This window comes from Malus domestica, chromosome 01, assembly GCF_042453785.1.
Source record: "Malus domestica chromosome 01, GDT2T_hap1".
Classification (NCBI taxonomy): Eukaryota; Viridiplantae; Streptophyta; class Magnoliopsida; order Rosales; family Rosaceae; genus Malus; species Malus domestica.
Window position 1 is genome coordinate 7,193,613 of NC_091661.1, and position 17,830 is coordinate 7,211,442.

The 17,830-nt window shown below is 36.9% G+C and overlaps 1 pseudogene; it reads left to right on the forward strand.

Annotated features, from left to right (window-relative positions):
- The first annotated feature begins 2,220 nt into the window (after positions 1 to 2,220).
- Positions 2,221 to 3,341, forward strand: LOC103455080 (toll/interleukin-1 receptor-like protein; annotated as a pseudogene).
- The last annotated feature ends 14,489 nt before the right edge of the window (positions 3,342 to 17,830 follow it).

Here is a 17,830-nt window from a genome sequence, read left to right on the forward strand (position 1 = left end):
GAGAAATTATGAATTTTTTTTAATACTATACCAAGCAGGCCCTTATATTTGTTATTTTGTTACTTCTCTTAATTGGTTGCACAAAGACAACTTATAATATGTATATATTCAAAGCTATGTAAATAAAAAAATCATTGACATATTCTCCCAAAATACAAGCCTCTTTGTTTTCTTCACCGATTCTCTCTCTGCACTAATTCTCTCGCTCTACTAATTTCTGTTTTGCTATAGTGGTTCGGCTACCTGGAAAGATCGAACAACATTTGAACTTCCTCTAGATAACGAAGGATGAGATTAGTTAATCCAGCGACATAAACAAAGATGTGGGCTTTGAAAGTGTCGGAATTATAAATTCATTGTTGGTGAAGATAGGCCACTGGTGATTACAATATCATTGAATACTAGAATACAGGCAAACCAAAGTGAGTCAATCGCTGGTCGAAGAAACAAAAACTTCCAAGTATAACAAAACAAATGAAACAAGACATACACTTCGTTATTTTAAAGACGGCCACGTACCAATTTTATATTTTTCAGTCTTTCATGATTATTTTACAATACCATTATAGTGGATTGTTACATCCAAGGTAGGAGGTAGTAATTTGCAACGAAACATTCCCTTCATTAAATTAATCGCGTGAGGACGAGTATAACAAGAGAGAGTCCACATTCACATTGAACGTGGTAGGAAGTTGCTGCTTCCTACATGATGAGTCAATTTCATGTTATATATTTGACCCTTTTCTTAGTATGTTTTGGTAATTATTTTGGTAGAATTTTGATAATGTGCTTTATATTTTCAATATAGGACATCTGATTTCCTCTGGATCAAAACATGATCAAACGGATGAATTTTGGAGTGATTCAAATTGGAGAACGTTCGTGTGTCTCTTGGTGTGTTTGTATCAAAATTTGGGATTTTTCTACCAAGCGGTTATTTTTTGGCGATGGAATAAAGGAGCAGTGTGCAGTGCTGAAAAAATGATGTTTCTGGGCTTAAATTGCATTTTTTGAGCCCGAGATGACCTTTGATGGGTTCGTGGCCTTTTGGAGCAGTTTAGGGATCCAAAACATGGCAGTTCAGATTTTAGGCGAATTTTACCATTTAATTTAGGGTTATGTTTCCTATTTTATTCTAATATTTAGTTTCCTAGTTGGATTGGAAGACCTTTTATTAGGAGGATTTAATTTCTACTAGGTTAAATAAGCTTGGCCGGCCTATTCTTGTGTCTTCTTCTTCTCCATGCTTTCTTTGAAGAGAGGAAATTGGTCAAGCGTAGAAATTTTCAGACTTTTCCCATTCAAGGTGTTTTCGATCTTTTATTATTACAATAAAGAACTTTGTGATTTTTATTATGAATATACGTAATTGATTCTCTTTTTGCTAGGGTGAGGCCTTGAGCCTTAGCAAGAATATGTAGTTTCTATTCAATTTGCTTATGATATATGCATGTAGGTTTTCGAGTTATTAATCACTGGTTTAAACTATCTAATTGGCTTGATTCTTGATCACCATTAGGATGTTTAGAAAAGTAATTTGATGCAATTTTGGTCGGAGTTCGGTCCATGAAATTGACGAAGGCTTGTTGTGTGTGCAAGTTCACTTAGCATGAATATCACGTCTTAAGGATTGTATGATTTTTCAAAAGGTTTCACAAAACTTAATGAGTCATGCATGTTTAGATTTGATTTGAATATCACAGACGGATTGCATGTTTGATATACACTCTATATTGGGGGTCCAACTAGGCATATATTAGGAATACCTAACCTTCAAAATATGCATGTATAGGTCATAAGTAATTTGAAAGAACTGTATAGGATTGTTAAGGTGACGTCGGATCCCTAGTGCTTTCTTAATTTGATTTCTACAAAATTGTTTCCTTTTTCTTCATCGTTAATATTGCAGATTAATTTACTTTTATTAATTAAATTCGTTTTAATTTAAGTAGGTCATAAAATCAATCATCTCAATTTGTGCTTTAAAATAATTAATTGGAATTTGGTTTGCTTCGATTTATTTAATAATCCCTGTGGAGAACGACCTTGTGAGAACCATTTATACTACAATATCCTTGTCATTCTTGCAAGTATTTTAGGAGTGTTTAACCCTTTTGTGTGTGGTAAAATCCCTATCACTACACAGGAAGAAAAGCATGCATAATCCTTACTCAATTCTTTGAAAGGCTCATTAGTTTACCTGGATTTCTCCAATGAACAATGAACAATCAACTTGTCTCTTCTTCTTCCTTCAGCAGTCCTCCTTCGTGGAAGTACGATGTCTTTTTGAGCTTTAGAGGAGAGGATACACGCAGCAATTTTACAGATCATTTATACAAGGCATTGGTCGATAAGGGAATCCACTCCTTCACTGATTGCCAACTTACAAAATGAGAAGCAATATCACCAACACTCCTCCAAGCAATTGAAGAGTCAAGGATTTCTCTTGTCATACTTTCTAAAACCTATGCATCTTCAAGGTGGTGCTTGGACGAGCTCGTTGAGATTCTTCAATGTAGAGAATCAAAGCAACAAATAGTTTTGCCAGTTTTTTACAAGGTGGATCCGTCCCATGTACGAAGTCAAATAAGTAGTTTCGGTGATGCGTTTACAGAACTTGAGTGCAAATTCAAAGACAACAAGGAAAAGATCCTCGCATGGAGGAGAGCTCTTAGAGAAGCAGCAAATTTGTCAGGACATCCTTTCCGAAAGGGAGAGTACATATATCTCTTCCCCTTGCTGTGTATTTATAATTTCCTACAATAATGTCACAATTTAGTTTTGTGTTTCATTTTGAGAACTGTTATTAGAACTTCAAAAATCTCATTTTACACTCCTTACAAGTGTATTTCCCTTTTCAATTATAGAAAATTTGGAGTGCAAAATGAAATTTTTGGAGTGCCAATAACAATTCCGTTCATTTTTACTTTTTAGATCTCCAGAGCAAGCGATAGATGATTGACTTTAGTAATCACTAGTGCATATTGAAAAAAAGAACTTTCTTTTGGTAATATTGCTCTCTATTTGTGTTTTCACATTATTATCCTTGTTTAACATAAGTACAGCAAAAATAGTTCACTAATTAACCGTGTGATTTTTTTTAACTGCTAGCTCTGAAGCTACATTTATCAGCAACCATGTGAGGAGATCTTAGTCAAAGTACTTGATGGCGCATATTTGAATGTGGCCCAACACCCAGTTAGAATCCAATGTTGCGCACAAGAGGTGAAATAATTTTTAGGTGTCAGAGGGAATGATTGTCGTGTGGTTGGGATTTGGGGGATATCTGAAATAGGCAAGACAATAATTACAAAAGTTGTTTATAATGCAATTGCTCATAAGTTTCAAGGTCGTTGTTTCCTTGCTGATGTCAGAGAAACATCGACATCACGTCAAGGCGTAATCCAACTACAAATGGCTCTTCTTTCCAAAATTCTACGCAGTACATAATTCAAAAAGGATGATGCTCATCACTGAATCAGTCTTATAAAGAAACTATTGAGGCAAAAGATGATTCTCTTAATTCTTGATGATGTGGATAAATTGGAGCATTTAAACAACTTGGTTGAAGTTGATTGGTTTAGTGAGGGCAGTAGAGTGATCATAACCGCAAAAGATAGAGGATTGCTAGAATCTTATCGAGTTGAGTTGATATACGAGGTCCAAAAGTTAAAGGACAGGGAAGCTCTTGAGCTTTTAAGTCTAAATGCCTTCGGAAGAAAAGAACCTTTATATAATTATTTGAGACTCGAACGACGTGCAATAGCCTATGCTCAACGCCTTCCTTTAGCTCTTAATCTTATAGGTTTCCATTTGTGTAAAAGAAGTATCAATCGTTGCCAACCTATATTGGATAGTTATGATTCTTACGAAAGAGAACCTTATCGAGGTATTCAAAGAATACTTCGAAAAAGTTATGATGCATGGGATTATGTCAGAGCAAGTCCACTTCTAAAAAAACGCGCCATCACCCAGTCCATTTAATTCACTCAGTGAACAGTGATAGACCCCAATGAACAGTGATAGGCCAAATGCATTTCCACCCCTAAAAAAAAAATAGCCTAGTCAATTTTATTAAAAAATTATTATTTTTTATTATAAAACAATAAAAAAATTATTTTTAATTTATGACTTTATAAAAAAATATTAATAATTTCTGACAGTTTATTTATTTTTTTATATTTTTTTGGCTAAAAAATCTGGACCGTTGATCTGAAAATCGAACGGTCCTCATTGTGCCACGTCAGTAGCCATTAATTTTAAATTTCAAAAAAATTTCACCGTTGGAAATCCAACGGCCTAGGACGGGCCATGTGGCCTCCCCATCAGATAGGTGAGTGCGCCTGCGCATGTGCCTCGCCTCTGATTTCTTGTCGGCGACGCGCACCCAGTTGCGTGTGCTTCCCACGCAAGCTTGACGTTAGATGGCCCCGTTCTTTGGTCTATCGATTCTAGGCCGGCCTATGGCCTGGCTTGGGCCAGTGCCAGCCTATTAGGTTGGGCTGGAGGGTTTTAGCTGGGTGCTGGGCTATCAAGCCCCATTGGACTTGCTCTCATGCAACAAGTTTTCCTAGACATTACATGTTTCTTTAAAGGTAGAGATAAAGGCTATGTGTTATGAATATTAAGAAGTTCAAGCTCCTTGTACCTCAAGATTGTATTGAAGTAGTTGTTAAGAATGCCATCATAACTATCGAAGGTAATAAGATTTTGATGCATGGCTTGCTAGAAAAAGTGGGTAAGCATATAGTTTGGGAAGAATCGCCCACTGAACCAGGTGAGCGGAGCAGATTGTAGGATCATAAAGATGTCTACCATGTTCTAACTGAAAACAAAGTAAGTAGAAAAATATGTTCTTGCATTTGATTTCGCATGATATTGAAAAGAAAACAAAAATTTAAAACAGACATTGTCTTTTGTTTGTTAATTAAACAACATGGTTTGTTAACAATATTTCATTATTTTCTATCTTAGGGAACAAAGAAAATTAGAGGCATTGTGGTGGAGCTGCCCGAACATGACGTGATACCCTTAAATGTACAAAGCTTCTTGCAGATGGTAAATCTTGACATTTTTGTACATAATGCACTCTATTCTAGACGCATTTGTTATCTACCCAATGATTTGAGGTGGATTGAATTGGGTCTACCATTCAATATCGAACGAAAGCATACAGTTGTGTTCAATTTGCCGTCCAATTACCATCCAGGATATCTCGTTAGGTTTGATGTGTCATACAGTGGCATAAGACAATTGAAGGGATTTGAAGTACATATATGTATTTTAAATTATTTTGAACGATTACTAATTTAAATGCATATTTTATTTCCCAAAAAAAAAAAACTCAAGTGTTTCATTATATTCTTTTTAAAGCATGTGTATTTTTGTTTTGGTTTTGGTTTGACAGAATTTAGCAAAACTTTCGAATATGAATTTTAGTGGTTGCGAATTCTTGGAAAAAATCCCCGACTTCTCCAAAATCCCAAGCATAAAGCACTTGGATCTAAGTGAGTGCAAAAGTTTGGTTGAGGTTGATGATTCTATTGGATTCCTTGATAAACTTGTTGACTTGAATCTTCGTTGATGCTTTAAGCTTACGAGGTTTGCAAAAAGACTTGGATTGAGATCCCTTGAAAAGCTTTGTCTCAGTGGTTGCACAAAGCTCGAAAGTTTCCCAGAAATAGAGGAGGATAAGATGGAATCTCTAATGTATTTGGAGATAGAAAGAAGTGCATAAGAGAATTGCCTTCATCAATTGCTTATCTTACTGGGCTTCAAAGATTAGATGCAGGTGCTTGTGAGATCCTTACAAATATATATATATATATATATATATATATATATATATATATGGGTGCCCAGAACTGATCGCAACTGATTTGGATACTTTAGATGACTACTGTGTCACATTAACGCTTCCCAAGCTAGACTATCGTGATCTTGAAGGATGCAGTTTATCAGAAATTGATTTCCTTGTGCCTCTTGATTGTTGGTTCACAATAAGAAGCCTTAATCTGTCGCAAAACAATTTTGCTAGTCTTCCCGAATGCATTAGCAACTTTATTTGACTGGTTGCAAAATGCTTCAGGATATTCCACAAGTCCTTCCACATAAATTGTTTGACTTATATCTGGATCATTGCACATCATTGGAGAAAATTCCAAAACTCCCTCCGATGCTTCGGGTTTTGGCCTTGACTAATTGCTTTAGACTAATTGGCGATGAGGTGGCAAAGTTGGAAACCAATTCGTTGAATGAGGTTCCTCTCTCTTCTTCTCAATTTCTCTTAAAATGAAAAATAATTTTATTGATACTCGAGAAGAGAAATCAAATCACGACTATTTGTAAATAGTTATCTATACATTATTTAATCTGTAGGAATCTCTTTGGTGCTCTGAATTGCAAGTTATTTGATAGGATTTTTGTACCTGAGCAAATAGGGTTAAAATCACTGAAAATATTTGCAAGAATACAAGGTAATTGTAGTATAGTTGCTCATGCTAGGTCGTTGTCCCCAAAGATTGTTTGACTAATTCGTAATTAAATCAACTCTTAATTAACTATTAGAACAGATTTTTAAATTTAAAAAGATTAAATTAACAATAAAAGAAATTTGAAAGTTAAACATTTTTAAATTAAAATCAATTAAGGGAAATACTAGGGTTTAGCCGTCACCGTTAACAATCTTATGCAATTCTATCAATTACTTATGAATTTCCACATACATGCTTTCAATGTTAGGTTTTCCTAACACATATTTTCCTCGTGATGTTCAAGTGAAAGCGTATATCTAACATGCAACCTGTATGTGATGTTCAGATCAAATATAAACATGCAAGACTCATTAAGCTTTGTGAAAACCCTTTGAAAAACCATGCAACCCTTAAGAGCATGATGTTCGCCTTAAGTGAACTTACAATTACAAATCACAAGAAGCCCTCCTCAATTTCAGGGTGATGTTCCAACAAAAATTGCATCAAATTACTTGTCTAAATATCCTAATGGTGATCAATCATTAAAATATATAGATAGTTTTAATCGCAGTGATTAATAATTCAAAGAAAGAATGCATCCATTCATAAGCAAATTAATAAAATTACATATTCATGCTAAGGTTCATGACCTAACCCTAGCAAAAGGAATTAGTTATGCATACTCATAATTAAAATCAAAGAAAATATCATTAACTAGAAAAAGAATGAAAACACCTTGTAGGTAAAAAGTCTGAAATTCTCCAACGCTTGCTAAATTCTCTCAATGTTGCGTAGAGAACCCTAATGGCTAAAAACCTTATTTATACTACTCCAAATTAAAACCCTCCTAGAAAAAAGTTTTCTTAAAACTAGGAAATAAAATAATAAAAGGATAACTAGGAATTACATTCCTATTATGACTAGGAAATCTACCCAACACAGATATTACCACTTTTCTGGACATTCAGAACTCCAAAATAGGCCCAAAACGACTCAAATTAAGGATTAGGACCTCCTCTTCAAGTTCCAAGAAGAGCCCAAATCCAAAATCCAAAATCCATCATCTTCTAGCACTGCACGCTGGGCATAAATTAATTCACGAAGCCACTCATTTGATGTAATAGCTTTTGATGTAATAGCTTTTGGAATACTTATTGTATTAAACTATTATATGTTTAATGAAGGGCAAAGCTTATTGTTAATCACTATTTATTGTATCATGTGTTTAAGCAATAAGGGAATCCAAGGAATGTATTTGATCTAAGACAGAAGTGATTTAAGTAAGTTAGATTAACGAGACCTTTCTCTTATGTTCATTCCTAAAACGTTCCTAGCCATAGGATTGCCAATTTGGCATTGACAATCCGCTAAGGTTAGTATGTGTTATGTCAACTCCAGCGTGAGTATGACTAGTCTCAAGTCATTTAGTGTTGGACACTAAGACAAACACATAGGTGCTCGAAAGAGTAATCGAGTACACTGAACAACGATCAAAAGAGAGTTCGAACATACATGTCATGTAAGAACTCGATAGTTGTAATATGCAAAGTAGTCCTTTGACCTGAGGCATCATAGATGTCTAATGGTTAGGTCCTTGATCTTTGATCATGTCAAAGGCATTCCATTGAGAGTGTCCACGACATTGTTGGGGTCAAGCTATCTAGTCATGTAGGCATATGAATGCACAACAAGGGATCTCTAACCTTCCATGGTAGAAGGAGAATACTCTAAGATATGATTCGAGAGTCTTTGGCCAAAGCATATGAATATGACTTACGAAGTTTGTTCCAAATCATATTCAATCGAATCATATAGAGAAGTATCACATTGGATGGTAGACATGAAACAAACTATCACTCTAACAATGTGATTAAGAGTATTGTATTAGAGAAGGACCGTATTGCGTTGTAGTTGTAACTGGATAGGTTCTACAACCACTTCTACTTAGCTTGGGTAACCATGACATGCTGCTAGGTGTCACTCATGGTTTGTGGAAGCCCTGAAGATTAGCAAACACTAATCTTCAACAAAGGGAGAATTGAAATGTTGTTTCAATTCACAATCGATCGTTAAGAGTAACAATCGCCCACTACGTCGCTAATTGGAACCTAATGGATTGTACACCGAGTAAGGGTGAAAGTGAAGAAATATAAATGAGATGGATAAGCGATTAAATGGTTTAATTGAGAATGGTCAAGATTAATTAATTAGTTAATTAATTATACGAAAGGTTCGTATTGGGCTTTTAAGTTGGTTTTGGGTTTCGGGGCCCAAAAGTGTTTTGGTCCACGAGGCCCATTATGTTTAAGTTGTATGACAACTAAAACAAAATGGGCAATTAGCCCAATAACAAAGACAAGGCCGGCCATAAGGGTGAGTGGATGCAAACTTGAATTAATTACAAGTTTGCCACTCAAATGTGATGTAGTATAAAGTCAACTTTATAGCTATTTTCTCATTAGGGTTTTCTTGAGGCAAAGGGGTGAAACACTTTCTCTCTTTTTCTCTACAAGGAGGCCGGCCACATAGGGAAGAAATAGCTAGCAATCTTTTCTTCTCTAAGTCATCCATTTCATCTTCACACCTCATCCTTTGTGTGGAGACTTAGAGACACCAAACCTTTGGTGTTTTGGAGATCCTTTCCTCACATCCCCAAGGAGCAAAGGAGCATCAAAAGGAAGAAAATCACAAGGAAGATCCAAGGAGCTAGGAGGTGACTTGAAGGCCCTCCACTTGGGTGAATCCCTTGTGTAAACAAGGATGAGCTTCAAGGGTAATGAAACTCAAAATCCAACCTTCTCTTTAATGTTGTTAAAGAGTCTCATGGTTCACCATTCACTAGGCTTTGAAAGTCATGGGTTTTAGAATTGTTTTTGAATGCATGCCTACTTTAATGTGTTAATAGTTTGCATATGTGTTCAAATATTTTCACATGTTCTTAGCTAGGACAAAATTTTTCCTTCAAGTGGTATCAGAGCCTAGGCCTAGTTTATGGTGAATCCATTTGGGTTTTGTGTTTTTTCATGGTTAGTGATTTAAATGTTGTAAATGTTACAAGCTTTGTTCTTGCTTTTGAATATAAATTTTGCTTGAAAATTTAGCATCTCAAATGTTGTAGATGTAGTTCATTTAAGCATGAATATTGGATTTAAAATTTGGTGCCATGTATTTGGGGATTTTCGGCCAAATCCAAAGGGTGGATTTTTGGGTTCTTGTTTGTCTTGTTAAAAGAGTTTTAAAGTGACTTTTGGAACCCCTAAGTACCCTAGGATGTTAACCCTCTTTTGTGTAGTGAAAATTTGAGTTTTATTGTGTGAAAACATTCATGGAGCTCTTATGAGTTTTCATGTGTGTTCTTCAATGTTCTTGAGTTTCTTACCAAGAACAAAAGGTTTGGAATTTTGATTCAAAGTGTTTGGTGTTTTTCATAAAGTTTTGGTTTATTTTTGAAAGGTGATGGATGATTGGTGATGGATGGTTAATGCCTTTAATGTTTCACAAAACATTTTTCTTACAACCCATCCCAATCAACATTTCCTCTCCTACCTATCCACTTGCACAAAACTTTGAATTTTTCACCAAAACCTTCCCCCCCCCCCCCCCCTTCCTCCTTTTTCACTTCCAAAACCGGCCACCCCTTAGTGGGGGTATTTTTGGGGCTTTCATGCAATTACATAAAGTTTTGATACTTTTGTGTATTTGCACTTTGACCCAAAAGTTTGCGTTTTTACGTTAAGGCCCAAAAACTCTAAAGGACAAATTGTTTTGCTCCTTTAATGATTTTTTTGTTATTGTTAAAATTTTGGGTTCTAGTTGTAATTACATGAAGTTGTGGACTCTTGTGTTTTTACAAAGTGACCCCAAAAGTTTATGTTTATTGAATAATGGCCCAATTGTTGAGGTCATTGTTTTTGGGCCCAAATAAGATGAGAACAAAATGGTTTTGTCTCTTCAATGAGAATTGGATTTTCATTTCTATTAGTTCCATTTAAATCAATTCTATGAATCCGAAAACCAATTATTTAAGTTGCTTTCTTAGTTAATGTGATTGATTAAGAAAAGGGTGATTATGAACCAAAGGCCTCGATAATTGAGTTATGTGATTGGCCGCTTTACATTATGAATGTTTGGGTTAAGTAGTTTAGATTTGAATGTAATTTGATTAGTTCAAATTTGTTGTAAATGGACATAAGTTCATCAAATGTGTTGTAAAAGCGCATAAGCCCTTCTCTTTATTTCATGTATTCCTTTTTGTTTATATGTATGCAAATTGGAATAGTTGGGTCCAACGCCCAATAGGAAATAACGGTTTAATTAGATTAAACGCGTAACTAAAATCAACAACTATCTACCTTAAACCCAAGGTCCAACACAAGGCTCGTGTTGGATCAAATCAAATGGTTCATAATCATCCTAAGACCTAATATGACTATATAGTCCATATGAGGATGCAAAACATTCGTTAGTAGTTCCATATAGTCTCGCTTGTTTCATCGAAATAGTGGGAGTATTATATACTACTAATTCATATTAACTTGGACCAATGGTTGTGATAGGCCAAGTTCTTTTAATAAGATTAAAATTAAATTGATGTAGCCCAACACTACTCCCTCAACAAAACGAATATTAAGTTGATAAGCGAGAGATGCTTTGAACATCTCTTCGTAGGCCTTCCACCATGATGGGCTCCAATCGTTTGTGACTCCTACAACGGCTTCCTATCATGGGGAAGTTCAAAGTATGTGCTTACATTTAGGAGGAGTCCATGTATACATACATGATGTAGTGAGGTAGGCAACGAGGATGGCCGACATCATATCATTGTGAGGCTATTCTTGAACCCCTACACGAACTAGCATGGTGGGAATAACTTAACTAAGTGTAATGATGCCAACATCATATCATTGTGAGGCATCATTCTCTAGAGGCCAAACAAGATGGGTAATTACAAGAGTTGTAAATGATTAAAACGTTATTCTCTCATCATTATTTTTGCTAACCAACATCGTATCATCGTGAGGTGGGCTTGGTAATGGTGAGTCTCCCATACCCCGCTAAGAGTTCAACACAACTCTCGAATTCCATTGAGGGATGTAGAATTTGCCAAAAATAGTGGGTGGTTCTATTTGATTTAAGACCCAATCAAGTAGTTTTAAAATTAACAATCTAATACGATTTCTGTTATGTTGTGTAGTTAACGACATGCCTAAAATTACACCCACCATTATACTTGACAAAAGGGGCCTTAGGGGCCAATGTTTCCTTGCTTGGTATCGCCACATTGAGAATGTCTCAAAGGTGAAAGACATATTGTATGTGCTTAAGCAATCCCCTCTTCATGTACCTCCTACGAAACTAGCTTCAAAGGAGGAGTGTCAAGATTATGCAAGACATTATGAGGATGATTTACAAGCCAAATGCTTAATCCTCACTTCACATAGTGAGGAGCTTATGAAGCTACATGAGCACATGGACACTTCTTGTGCCATGGTTGAAAGTTTGCATAAGATGCATGACATTGAGACTAGTAATGTACGATTCTCAAATGTTTGTAGTCTATTGAATGCCAAAATGGCAAAGGGGACATCGGTTCATAAACATGGACAAAAGATGGAAAGGATCTTTCAAGATCTTGAAAGTTTAGGAACTTTCATCGATGGGAAAATGGCCCAAGACTTTTTCCTTGCATCTTTCTCGGATGATTTCACTAAGTTTATTGTAAACTATAAAGTGAATAGATTCAATCATACTTTTACTGAGATGATTGACATGTGCTATAAGTTTGAACAAGGTTTCAAAAAAGACAGTGGGAGTGAGAATGCAATCACAAGGAAAAGGTTGCATAAGAAGAAGGCAAGAAAATCCAAAGAAACATGCTTTCATTGTGGAAAGGATGAATGTTGGAAGAAGAAATACAGGGTGCGCATTGCGAGCCTTATGACACAAACTTTTGAAGGGACTATTTCTGTTATAGAGAGTGCTTTTACAATGAGCTCCAATTCCTGGATATTTGATTCAGGCGCTAGTCAACATATCTGTAATTCGTTGCAGGGACTAACAGGGAGCATAACATTGTGCAATGGGGAGATGATTGTGCGAGTTGGGAATGGCACTAAGATCTCTGCTAAAGCAATAGGCACCTACATGCTTAAACTGCCCTCTGGGGAAGTCTTGGAACTTAAAAATTGTTTATATTTTCCTTCATGTATAAAGAATTTGATTTCTATCTCTAAGCTTTTACGAGATGGGCACTCAATATTGTTTGACAAAATGAGTTGCACTTTATACTTGAACGGTCATATTATCTCTCATGGTAATATGATAGAGGGACTTTTTCACCTAGAGACAAGTAGTGGGATGCACTGTATTGAAAGCGGGAATACCTCAAAACCCAAAAGGGCTAGAGAAGAAGTTAACCGAGAAAAGATGTGGCATCTTAAACTTGGACATGTGAACCTTGATAAGATTCGCAAGATGCCGAAAGACGGATATTTCCGCCCATTAGGTAATGACCAAATGGGTACTTGTGAATGTTGCTTAAAAGGGAAGATGACCAAATCTCCATTCAATGGAAAAGGAGAGCGTGCCACTGAAATTCTAGGGTTAATCTACATTGACGTATGTGGACCTATGTCTACTACGTCGAGAGGAGGCTTCTCCTACTATATCACATTCACCGACGATCACTCTCGGTTTGGCTATGTGTATCTTATGAAGTACAAGTCAGAATCCTTTGAAAGGTTCAAAGAATTCAAGAATGAAGTTGAGAAGCAAACTGGGAAATAGATAAAGATCCTAAGATCAGATCGAGGGGGAGAGTATCTAAGCACCGAGTTCTTAGATTATCTCAAAGAGTGTGGAATAATATCACAGTGGACTCCACCGGGAACTCCACAACTTAATGGAGTTTCTGAAAGGAGAAATCGAACCTTGATGAACATGGTTCGTTCTATGATGACTTCCGCCGATCTACCAGTAACATTCTGGGGATACGCTCTATATACAGCAGCTTACTTGCTTAATAGAGTACCTTCCAAGTCAGTTTCACAGACGCCCTATGAGATATGGCATGGAAGAAAGCCAATCACGTTAAGATTTGGGGTTGTGAAGCATATGTCAAGAAGCTTGAAGCGAGATCAGTTAGGTGTTATTTTGTGGGATATCCTAGAGAAACTATGGGATATGAGTTCTACCATCCTGACGACCAAAACGTTTTTGTCGCCAGAACTGCTAAGTTTCTAGAGGACGAATTTGTTCTCAAAAGAACTATAAGTAAAACGATGGAAATTAATGAGATTAATGATGAACCACAAACAAGTACTCGACAACTTGACAACCCTGTTTCTGAACCCCTAGCTCCACGTAGATCTGAAAGGGTTAGCAAGCCACCTAAGAGGTATGGCTTAGATAATGACTTTGGGGAACTGCACCTTCTAGGTGACAATGACACAAAGGAGGACCCTAGAGACTATACTGAAGCAATGTCTGACATTGATTCAAAGAGATGGCAAGAGGCCATGAAATCCGAGATGGATTCCATGTATCAAAATCAGGTCTGGACTCTTGTAGACCCTCCAGAAGGTATAGTACCTGTTGGAAACAAATGGGTCTTCAAGAGGAAGATAGGCGCTGAAGGGAACATGGAGACTTATAAGGCTAGACTCGTAGCCAAGGGTTACAGGCAAAGAGAAGGGATTGACTATGAAGAAACCTTCTCTCCTGTAGCCATGATTAAGTCCATTCAGATTTTGCTTACTGTGAGACATGGAACAATCTAAGAAAGGTTTTCTTCCTGTGAGACATGGAATTCACCTTTCTAAGTCCATGGGACCTAAGACTCCTGAAGAGATACGGCAGATGAATGCTATTCCTTATGCTTCCGCCATAGGAAGTCTCATGTATGCCATGATATACACAAGGCCTGATATCGTATATGCTGTGAGCATTACTAGTCGATATCAATCTAACCCAGGATCAGAACACTGGGCAGCTGTCAAGACGGTCCTTAAGTACTTAAGAAGAACTAAGGACATGTTCCTTGTTTATGGAGGAGCAACATAGTTGCGAGTGGAAGCCTATACAGACGCAGATTTCCAATTTGACGTCGATGATAGAAGTTCCAACTCCGGATATGTATTCACTCTGAATGGTGGTGCTGTTAGCTGGAAAAGCAAGAAACAAGATGTAATTGCTGATTCCACGACGGAGGCAGAATATGTCGCTGTAGCTGAAGCTGACAAAGAAGCGTTCTGGATGAAGAAGTTCATTACTGAACTTGGAGTGGTTCCAACCATTACATCACCAGTAACTTTGTACTGTGACAATAGTGGGCGATAGCTCAAGCCAAGGAACCCAGGGCTCATCAAAAGAACAAGCATTTTGACAGGCGTTTTAATATCATTAGAAGATATGCTGCCGAGGGGAAAGTCAACATCCTCAAGGTTGCCTTAGGGGCCAATGTTTCCTTGCTTGGTATCGCCACATTGAGAATGTCTCAAAGGTGAAAGACATATTGTATGTGCTTAAGCAATCCCCTCCTCATGTACCTCCTACGAAACTAGCTTCAAAGGAGGAGTGTCAAGATTATGCAAGACATTATGAGGATGATTTACAAGCCAAATGCTTAATCCTCACTTCACATAGTGAGGAGCTTATGAAGCTACATGAGCACATGGACACTTCTTGTGCCATGGTTGAAAGTTTGCATAAGATGCATGACATTGAGACTAGTAATGTACGATTCGCAAATGTTTGTAGTCTATTGAATGCCAAAATGGCAAAGGGGACATCGGTTCATAAACATGGACAAAAGATGGAAAGGATCTTTCAAGATCTTGAAAGTTTAGGAACTTTCATCGATGGGAAAATGGCCCAAGACTTTTTCCTTGCATCTCTCTCGGATGATTTCACTAAGTTTATTGTAAACTATAAAGTGAATAGATTCAATCATACTTTTACTGAGATGATTGACATGTGCTGTAAGTTTGAACAAGGTTTCAAAAAAGACAGTGGGAGTGAGAATGCAATCACAAGGAAAAGGTTGCATAAGAAGAAGGCAAGAAAATCCAAAGGAACATGCTTTCATTGTGGAAAGCTTTTTGGAATACTTAATGTATTAAACTTTTATATGTTTAATGAAGGGCAAAGCTTATTGTTGATCACTATTTATTGTATCATGTGTTTAAGTAATAAGGGAATCTAAGGGATGTATTTGATCTAAGAGATAAGTGATCTAAGTGAGTTAGATTATCGAGACCATTCTCTTATGTTCATTCCTAAAACGTTCCTAGCCATAGGATTGCCAATTGGGTATTGACAATCCGCTAAGGTTAGTATGTGTTATGTCGACTCAAGCTTGAGTATGACTAGACTCAAGTCATTTGGTGTTGGACACTAAGACAAACACATAGGTGCTCGAAAGAGTAATCGAGTACACTGAACAACGATCGAAAGAGAGTTCGAACATACATGTCATGTAAGAACTCGAAAGTTGCAATATGCAAAGTAGTCCTTTGACCTGAGGCATCATAGATGTCTAATGGTTAGGTCCTTGATCTTTGATCATGTCAACGGCATTCCATCGGAGTGTCCACGACATTGTTGGGGTCCAGCTATCTAGTCATGTAGGCATATGAATGCACAACAAGGGATCTCTAACCTTCCATGGTGGAAGGAGAATACTCTAAGATGTGATTCGTAAGTCTTTGGCCAAAGCAAATGAATATGACTTAGGAAGTTTGTTCCAATTCATATTCAAAGGAATCATATAGAAAAGTATCACATTGGATAGTAGACATGAAACAAACTATCACTTAAACAATGTGATTAAGAGTATTGTATTAGAGAAGGACCGTATTGCATTGTAGTTGTAACTGGATAGGTTCTCCAACCAATTCTACTTAGCTTGGGTAACCATGACATACTGCTAGGTATCACTCATGGTTTGTGGAAGCCCTAATGACTAGCAAACACTAATCATAAAGGGAGAATTGAAATGTGGTTTCAATTCACAATCGATCGTTAAGAGTAACAATCGCCCACTACGTCGCTAATTGGAACCTAATGGATCGTACACCAAGTAAGGGCGATAGTGAAGAAATTAAATGAAATGGATATGCAATTAAATGGTTTAATTGAAGAATGGTCAAGATTAATTAATTAGTTAATTAATTATACGAAAGGTTCGTATTGGGCTTTTAAGTTTGTTTTGGGTTTCGGGGCCCAAAAGTGTTTTGGTCCATAAGGCCCATTATGTTTAAGTTGTATGACAACTAAAACAAAATGGGCAATAAGCCCAATCACAACATATAGGCCGGCCATGGTGAGGAGATGGTGAAAGTTTGCTTAATTGCAAGTTTGCCACTCACCAAAGAAAAGTATTATAAAAGCAACTTTATAGCTATTTTCTCATTAGGGTTTTTCTTTGAGGCAAAGAGGTGAAACATTTTCTCTCTTTCTCTCTACAAAGAGGCCGGCCACTTAGGGAGATTAATCTAGCAATCTCTTCTTCCCTAAGTCATCCATTTCATCTTCACACTTAACCCTTGGTGTGGAGACTTAGAGACACCAAACTTTGGGTGTTTTGGAGATCCTTTCCTTACATCCACAAAGTCCAAAGGAGCACAAAAGGAGAAGGAAATCACAAACAATATCCAAGGAGCTTGGAGGTGACTTGAAGGCCCTCCACTTGGGTGAATCCCTTGTGTAAACAAGGATGAGCTTCAAGGGTAAAGAAACTCTAAATCTTTACTTCTCTTTAATGTTGTTAAATAGTCTTTTGGTTCACCATATACTAGGCTTTGAAAGTCATGGGTTTTATGAATTGTTTTTGAATGCATGCCTACTTTAAAGTGTTAATAGTTTGCATATGTATTCAAATGTTCTTACTTGTTCTTAGCTAGGACAAAATTTTTCCTTCACAGCTTTGGGTTTATACATCTTGTCCCAAGACCACCAATGGATTTTCCGATCCTCCGAGCCATTCCCCCACCAAAATCGCGCCATGAGTTGATGTAACTCATCAAAAAATGTCTTCGAGTGTAAAAAACAATTCAATGCATAAGAAGGAAGGATCTGAGCAACAACCTTGATAAGAAGCTCCTTTCTCGCGCTACTCAATAGCTTACTCTTCCACCCATTAAGCCTTTGCGTCACCCGCTCCTTAATAAAAGAAAAGGTTTGTTTTTTGTTCCTCCCAATACAAGTCGGTAACCCTAAATACCTCTCATGCGGTTCCACCATCTGTACACCGAGGAATCCTACCAACAGTTGTTGATCATATTAACACACATTCGCACTAAATGCTACTCTACTCTTCCCAAAGTTCACCGATTGTTCCGAAGCTAAAGAGTAGATAT